This window comes from Petaurus breviceps, unplaced genomic scaffold (genome assembly GCF_028583685.1).
Source record: "Petaurus breviceps papuanus isolate PSGF00001 unplaced genomic scaffold, PetGlider_PUasm1.0 90769, whole genome shotgun sequence".
Lineage (NCBI taxonomy): Eukaryota > Metazoa > Chordata > Mammalia > Diprotodontia > Petauridae > Petaurus > Petaurus breviceps.
Genome location: NW_027187341.1, coordinates 7,107,549 through 7,115,402, shown reverse-complemented (window position 1 = coordinate 7,115,402; position 7,854 = coordinate 7,107,549). Strand labels below are relative to the sequence as shown.

Here is a 7,854-nt window from a genome sequence, read left to right as displayed (position 1 = left end):
ATGCTTGATATTATTTATGAATTCCTAACAGTGTTGGCTTTTTCAAGATAGCTAGATGTATAGATAGACTGCAGAGAAACAGATAGACTAAAGAAAGAATAAAAAGTGAAGATATCACAGGACTGGTAAAAGGTATGTTTTTAAAATGAAGAAAAGATTTTCCTTGAACTATAACATTACTGAGTTTGACTGGTTATTGACAAAATTCTAAAAGGTGCAGTTATAAGGAAGACTTTTGATTTTTTTTAGATATAGTAATGGAATGAATTCACAGTAGAGACAAAATAGTATGGTGGACAATCAGCTAGCATTTAATACAGAAAGACTTGGGTTCGAATCCTACCTCGGCTACCTCTTGGGCAAACAATTTAACTTCTCACTGCTCCAGACATCTTTTGAAGAGTATAAGTTGCAGCGGTGCTCTTCTTCTTCTTGCTGTGTAGTCACTATCAGGGTCCTCTTACTCTTCTCAGTATTACATATGTAATGCAGAATATAATCAAGGCCATATCCAGAAAAGGACAAAATTCTGCTTTCCTGTATCTAACCTTAAAACTTCTGGTAACTGCAGGGGGTAATGTCAAGGGTTAGTTCTAAGGCATCTTCTAGGCCTCCTATCTCAGGAGGTTGACTTACCACGCTCTATTCATCCTACCTCTGTGCAAGGGAGCCTAGGAACATTCTGGCTGTTCCTGGAACCCTGGACACTTGGATGTAGATAAAGTAATGACTCATGAGATAAGAAAGCAGGGAAGCGTCCCATGGGAGTAGCCTTCTGCAAAGTTGCAAGTTAGGTGCCTTCTAGATGAGAACAGACCATGCTGACCAAGATAACAATGGGTGCACAAGGGAGTGCAGTACCAAGAAGCAGAAAGGAGATGCTGAGAAGCAACATGGTTATTAGGGAGTAAGCAACATTGTCTGCTACATTTCATTTTTCTACAACATTCTTTCATGGGAAAGCTTTGTCCTCCCTGCTGCAAACATATATAAATATCTTGGCCCTCAGATGAATAAACGGACTTGTACTGACAGGCTTCCTGCCTGGCGTGCTTAATCATTACACACTCTTCTGTTTGGTGCTGTGTTTCATTGATGCAGGCATCAAGTGATTAAGAACTATATTTTGCATCCCATCATATTATTGCCCTATTGTTCGTTTAGTCATTGCCATTTCCTGGTCATCTAAGGTGTTTCCAGTTGGTTTTATTAAATTATAAGAAATGCTACTAGAAATATTGTTAAGTAGGCAGCTCTTTTTCTTTTTGATAATGTTTATAGAGTATACTTCTAAAAATGGGATGGCTGAGTCATAACATATTATTTTTTATAAGTCTTGCAGGAGACCTACCATATTGCCCTGCAAAGGGTGCAAATGCTTCCATGATCTCTTTAGTGGAGTTAGCCCAGAGAAGCATAGCAGTAACAAAAGCCTTGCATTTGAAGGTCAGTTTATCACTGCCTATTTACTATTACTGAACACCAAAAAAAGTTAGGTGTTAAATGGAACTTTTGTACATCCAATTAACACTAAAGATGTTCCTCTTTCAATTTCCTTCCTTTGCATATTTTTTTTTAATTGTATCTTTCCCTTCCTCTCTGCAGCTTTGCTTAAGCTGTTAAGAGAGGTCAGAGGCACATACATAGTATGTGACTATCCTGGTCCAATTAAGGAAATGTTTACTCTGTTATAATCTTCTTCCCCAGTTCCTTGTCTTTTAAACCTAAAGTAACTATGGTTTTCTTAGAATAAAATATTAAACGTTACCCATTAATTGAATCTATTAGGTTCCAGGCCACTCTAAAACTGTTGTTGAAAGGGTTAATACCCATTTTACACTTTTGAACTTTTTTTTCTTTTCTTGTAAATTTTTTATTATATGAATTAACAAAATGTCTTCTTTTGCCCAGTATTCCCAAGAATAATTATTATAAGAGGGAAAGGACTGCTGGATAAACCCAGTCACAATAGGATCATGAATAACTGAATTCTTAAGTGATCAATAAATTGAAATGTTGAAGCTTTCAAAGTTTGAACAAGATATAATCCTAGTGAGATCCTGAGACAATTTAGCTACTCTCAGAACTTCGAACACATGCTAATCTCATAATTTCCTTAATCTATTCTTTCTTTGATTATATTCTTCATAGAGACCAATTGTTGAAATAATTGTGCCTGAGTGGAGAACAGGGGAGATCTCACAGTGGAGTTCATTACTACTTTCCTCTCATTTTCATTGGTTGATAATGTGATAGAGCAGGGGCAATGGGTGTACAATTATTTATCTTCCCGGGGAAGTCAGAGGCTCCACAGCATGGCAACACTTTGGCAGATGCACACATCATGATAGTTGAAATAACAGAGTCCTGCAAAGATCATGGCTGAGAGCATCAAGAAACCTGCATTGACTCCTTTCACCAACTTGTCTTCATGAACATAATAATAACCTGTCCAAGATAATAGTGACTATGGAGAGTGAGTAGTGCACCAAAGAGTTCAGGTACAGATGGGAAGCTGCGAGCAGGCCCAACAGCAAGACACTGATGGCTCTTTCACTACTCCAGTGCAGAGATGCAGCCTTAGAGTTAGAGCAGAGGCTGGCAGACAGGCAGATGTGCCATCCTTTGGTGGGCAGGCCAGTCCAGTAGATATGCTGAGACACAGACAGGTCTGACCATGTGGGTACCCAGGAGCACAGCTCAGTCCCCCCTCCTTGGGCACATCTAAGAAGGTTCAGGCACCCAAGAGCCAAAGCAGCCACCAGTGCCATGTCTTACTTTTGAACATTTCAAGACAGATTTAAAAGGAAAGCATTTCTAAACACAGATAGACAATGGTTATCAAGACAAGATGGCCATCACTGGGAAGTAGGAACTGGGAAGTTCCTACTTTGTGTATGTGTGATAATAGTGTGTGGAGGTGTGAGGGTAACTCATAGTGATCTTTCCCCATTCTGAACATCCTATTACATTCTTTTTTCTTCTTTATACTTTGTAACTAAGTTCAGTATCATTTCTCCATATATATATACAGCATCATTCTGTATTTCAGGGTAATGTAAGTGCTATTTGGTATTAATACAATTGATTGGATTAACTATTGAGACCAAATTAGAGGTATTTTTAGTTTAGCGAAAGGAATGGTAGCATGAGAGGTAACAAAGGGTTAAATTTCTACAGAACTGAAGAAATTGCTAAAAAAAAAAAATACTACTGATAAAAAGTACCAGACAGTACCCTTGGGAAGAGTTGAGGCAATAACCTTGAGAAGAAGTTGGGTTCCCAGTTCCCAAAGAACTCCTAGATAATACTAAAAAGGAAATAATGTAGAATAGAAGTAGCTGGCAGCAGCAGGTGGATTTGACCAATCAGAAGGCAGACAGTGGCCTTGGGACACTCAGGCCCAGATAAGGACACATCTAGGTCGGACTGTGGGGGTTCAGTATTCTGGGGTTGTTAATGTGCTTGCTTAGTGGACCTCATGTATTATGTATGTTATCTAACAAAATTAGAGCCTCATTAGAAATAATTATGGTAATGAACTATTTCTGCTTTGTGCTGATTGGTTGGCATTAATAAGAAGATTGTGAGCTTGCTTTACCAATCAATGGTAAAGTGAGACCATGGAGAGGGTGTGGAATTGCCATGTTGGGGCTTTATATTTATGCTTTTGCCTTCTGTAGAGTGCTTCTCCCTTCTGGGCCTTTGTCAGATTGGGGATGCCTTTTCTCTTAAGATCATAATAAACTCCTTTCTACTTTCTACCTTAAGAAGCCTCTGAGTTTAATTTGGCCAAGGGTCTTTACTGTCCCACACAGAGGGAAGAATATACTGTCTGATAGGTAGCAATATATCACTAAGATGCACCTGGTTGATGTAGTCCTGGAACAATGACACAGGGGATAGATAGAATGCTGTTCTCAACATTCAATCCTGAATATCAGTGACTAAGAAAGACAACAAGCTGTTTAGAGGTAGGAGAGAAATAAATTCACCACTGGGGATAAAGAGAGTCTATCTAAAGCTGGTTGTCTGTCTACTAGACCATAGTACCTCAACCAATTACACTTAATAAATTAAATTCAGCAATCTTTGAATCCCTATTATGTAGAAAGTACTGTGCCAGGTAGTATGTGGGATAAAAAATGAATGAAAGGGTTTTCTGTGTTGTTATCTAATAGAAGAGGTCAAGTGAACATTAATTACTGTAATCAAATCAGGACAGGATGAGTGCTATAGAAGAGAAACAAATGAAGTGACAAATATCATAGAGGATGGAAATATTGCTAATAACTGGGGAAATGCACAGTAAAGGTACAAGAGAAAAATGAATTCAGAATTTATTCTGCTAGTAATGGGGAGTTACTGGAGTTTTTGATCAGATAAGTGTTATCTTATTAAGGACTAATTACTTGTGTGTCTCTAGTCTATGAAAAAAAATTGTAAAAGACAAAGGAGAACATGATAGAGTAAGAGCAAGGAAAAAAACTATTTAGCTCTTTTTAAAAATCATTTTTAAATTTTAAAATGGCAAATAGCCAATGTGATATGGAATTTGGAGCTGTATTGCTGAGTCACTTCTCGGCTTTCAGGCAGATCCTTCAAAGAATGTCCATATAATTTCCAAGACAGACTAGGTAATAAAATAGTAGGAGGTAGCAGAATTACTTGAATCAAGTAGTGTTAATTATTGAATGATATCATTGTAGAAAATACATCTCTAATATTGGGGGAAAATGCCCTGTCTTTAGCTCTGTTCTTTTCAATATTTTTAATCAATAACAGTTAAAGTCAGAGAGATTCTTAAATCTTTTCATGACACAAACACATGGGTTAACTAAATTTTTGGATAACAGAACTAGTATAAAACAGGTTAACAGGCTAGAAAGATGAACTGAATATGTTAGAATTTCATAGTGATAAATGTAAAAATATCAAATGTAGTTTGGAATAAAAATCAATTAATTTTATAAGGATAAAATAGGGGAGTTATACCTAGACATCATTTTGTGAAAAGGACTTCTTATTTTTTGTTTGGTTAAAGTTTGCTACAAGTCCGGAGTCCGATATAGCAGTCAAATAAGCTAATACAAAGTTAGGCTGCCATAATACAAAATAGTCTCTGATGCATATACAAATGGTGGCCTAAGGGTTAAGAATTGTTTTCCCATACTTTGTAAAGCTCCTAGTTTATTCTGTAACCTGAAGTTGCCCTAAAGTTCTTTCTCCCTTGAATTGCTTTTGTCTCCCTTTCCTGTGTTTCCCCAGGTACTTTAATTTTTAAATTGTATCCTCTTGCTCTGTCCTTAAATCCTTAAACTGTAAAGAATTACCTTTGTCTCCCTCATCCTATGTCATCCTGTCCTGTCTTTAATCTTTAACCTCCATAAAAACCTCTAAAACTACATCATCATTCTGAAACTTCTACATAAGCATAATACCCCCAAATAATGGAGTCTCAATAAGCTTTTTTCTAAGGAGGCCTGTGATGCTTTTTCACATAAAATAAAAATCTCCCACTGGCTAAAAGAGAAGGTCTAAGTGAATTCTTTCACACCTGAACCATATCTCCCAACTCTAAACCTCAACAATTTCCACATCTGAAACAACAAGCACAAGTAGCTTCCAAGGTTTGGATTATGAACATAGTAAACTCCCCATTTATTCAGTAACAAATTAAGGCAAAACATTCATAGAAAATCAAAATCCAGAGTAACTCAATCATTTAGTATGTCCTTAGTTTAAACAAAAAGTACAGAGGTTAAAATACTCCACCCCTGCATAGTACATTCATTTAGTCAATCACAAAGTCTCTCTTGTCAACTGGAGATCAGTTTCCAATCATACACAAAGTACATTCATTTGATCAGTCACAAAGTACAAAGGTTAAAAGTTTTCCACCCATGAATCACAACTGAATTATAATATCATCAGTCACCACCAAGCCCTGGAAAGCACAAAGGCCATCCACCCCTAGGTCACAACTAGATTACAATATCGTCACAGCATTCACTACCCCGGGAGAGGTCTTTTCCTCATCTTGACCCAGGCAAGTTCTCAGCAGTTTCTGTTCCTGGGAAGACAAAGCTTAACAAAGATACCATAACATTCATGCACACTGCTGGCATCCTCTTCAATTCCCTTTCTGCCTGTGAAATCAACCTAGGCCCAACAAGCTCTGAGGCCTCTATCTACAAATGAACCTGTCAAAGTAACATCAAAACAGACAAAATACCGGCACCACAGTCATGCCTCCTCAGGTCTTGGCAGCTCCAGGTGGAAGTTCTCAGAAGTCCTGGGCAGCTCCAACTGGCCCTCACAAGTCCCAGTCTACCTGGGCGGGTAGTTCTCTCTCTTTCTCTCTCTGTCTGTCTCTCTCTCTCTCTGTGTGTCTCTGTGTCTCTGTCTGTCTCTCTATCTCTGTCTTTCTCTCTCTTTCTGTCTCTCTCTCTGTCTCTCTTTCTCTCTGTCTCTTTCTCTCTCTGTCTCTCTCTGTCTCTGTCTCTCTGTCTCTGTGTCTCTGTCTCTCTGTCTCTGTTTCTGTCTGTCTCTGTCTCTGTCTCTCTCTGTCTCTCTCTGTGTCTCTCTCTCTCTCTCTCTCTCTCTCTCTCTCTCTCTCTCTCTCTCTCTCTCTCTCTCTCTCTCTCTCTCACACACACACACACACACACACACACACAGCATTCTGTCCCTCAGCAATTCTCTTTCTCTCTTCTTCCATGATACTCTTGCCAGAAATTTTTCTGGCCTCTCTCAGCTTGGGCCTCTCCCTATACACAGCACCAATTCCTCCCAGTTCAGCCCCCTCTCATTACATTAACAAGTCCATCCCACTGTGGGGTTCAAATTCCATTACCATTACAATATCAAAGAATCAAAGAAGATACTATTTTCTTATTCTTCCCTAATCATTTAATGTATTGTGTTCAGTATTGGGGGCCACATTTTAGGATGGACATAGAAAATCTGGGATGAACAAACTTATTGGTAAGGAAAATTTAAAACGTAATAGAAGGGACAGTTGAAGGAATTGAGATTGTTTAATCTGAACAACAAAAGTTTTGGGGGGTCTTTATAATTCCACTTAGCCTAGTTAAATATTACCTTTAGCATATATGTGTGTGTATGCATATGTGAATGTGTGTGTGTGTATCACAAAATTTTAATTCCATTGTCCTCTAAATATTATGTGGTAACTATTTGACCTTGGTACAAAGGAAAGGTCTTTGGCTCCTAGGCTCAATAATTTTCAACCCCCCTCCCACTACATCTTTTTCTCTTTAAAATACACCTGGAAAAACTCAGGCGCAATCTGTGCTGTGGCTCCTATCAATCTAAACAACTAGGAATAATTAGTTACAATATAATATTTGCAAACAAATCTGTACTCATTCCATGTTTTATTGATATAGTTCAGGAAAGAAGCCAGCAGTATGATTTTTGATTACAGTGTCACAACCTGAAAAGATTGAATAGATCCCTTTCACTTTCATATGACCTTTTCCAAATTCTGTGGGAAACCAGTGCCAGTTTCTTTATATAGTCATTGATTCATACTCATCCTCTATCCTTCTTTTTTGCCGTTTCATTGTACTTCCCAGTGCCTAAGCAATGTAATTATTTATATTCCTGTTAACATTCAAAGACCATAAAGCTTCACATTGACTTCACTTATTCCCTGGATGATACCTTAACCCAGATGCTACTTTCATGTTTCCTGGAGTGACTCCTGTGGGAAAGGATCATTGCTCTCTGTTCTTATGCACTTGCTTTTGCCTCGCAGCAGGCAGGAAGTTTAAATGGAGATGAAGGGGATCTGCCCCCACCCCAGTTTACTACCCGAAGCCCAGTGAG

General features: G+C 38.2%; 1 pseudogene; it reads right to left on the bottom strand.

The window, feature by feature from the left end:
• Window positions 1-2,208: 2,208 nt before the first annotated feature.
• On the bottom strand, window positions 2,209-2,771 carry LOC138146743 (succinate dehydrogenase [ubiquinone] cytochrome b small subunit, mitochondrial pseudogene; annotated as a pseudogene).
• Between the last annotated feature and the right edge of the window lie 5,083 nt (window positions 2,772-7,854).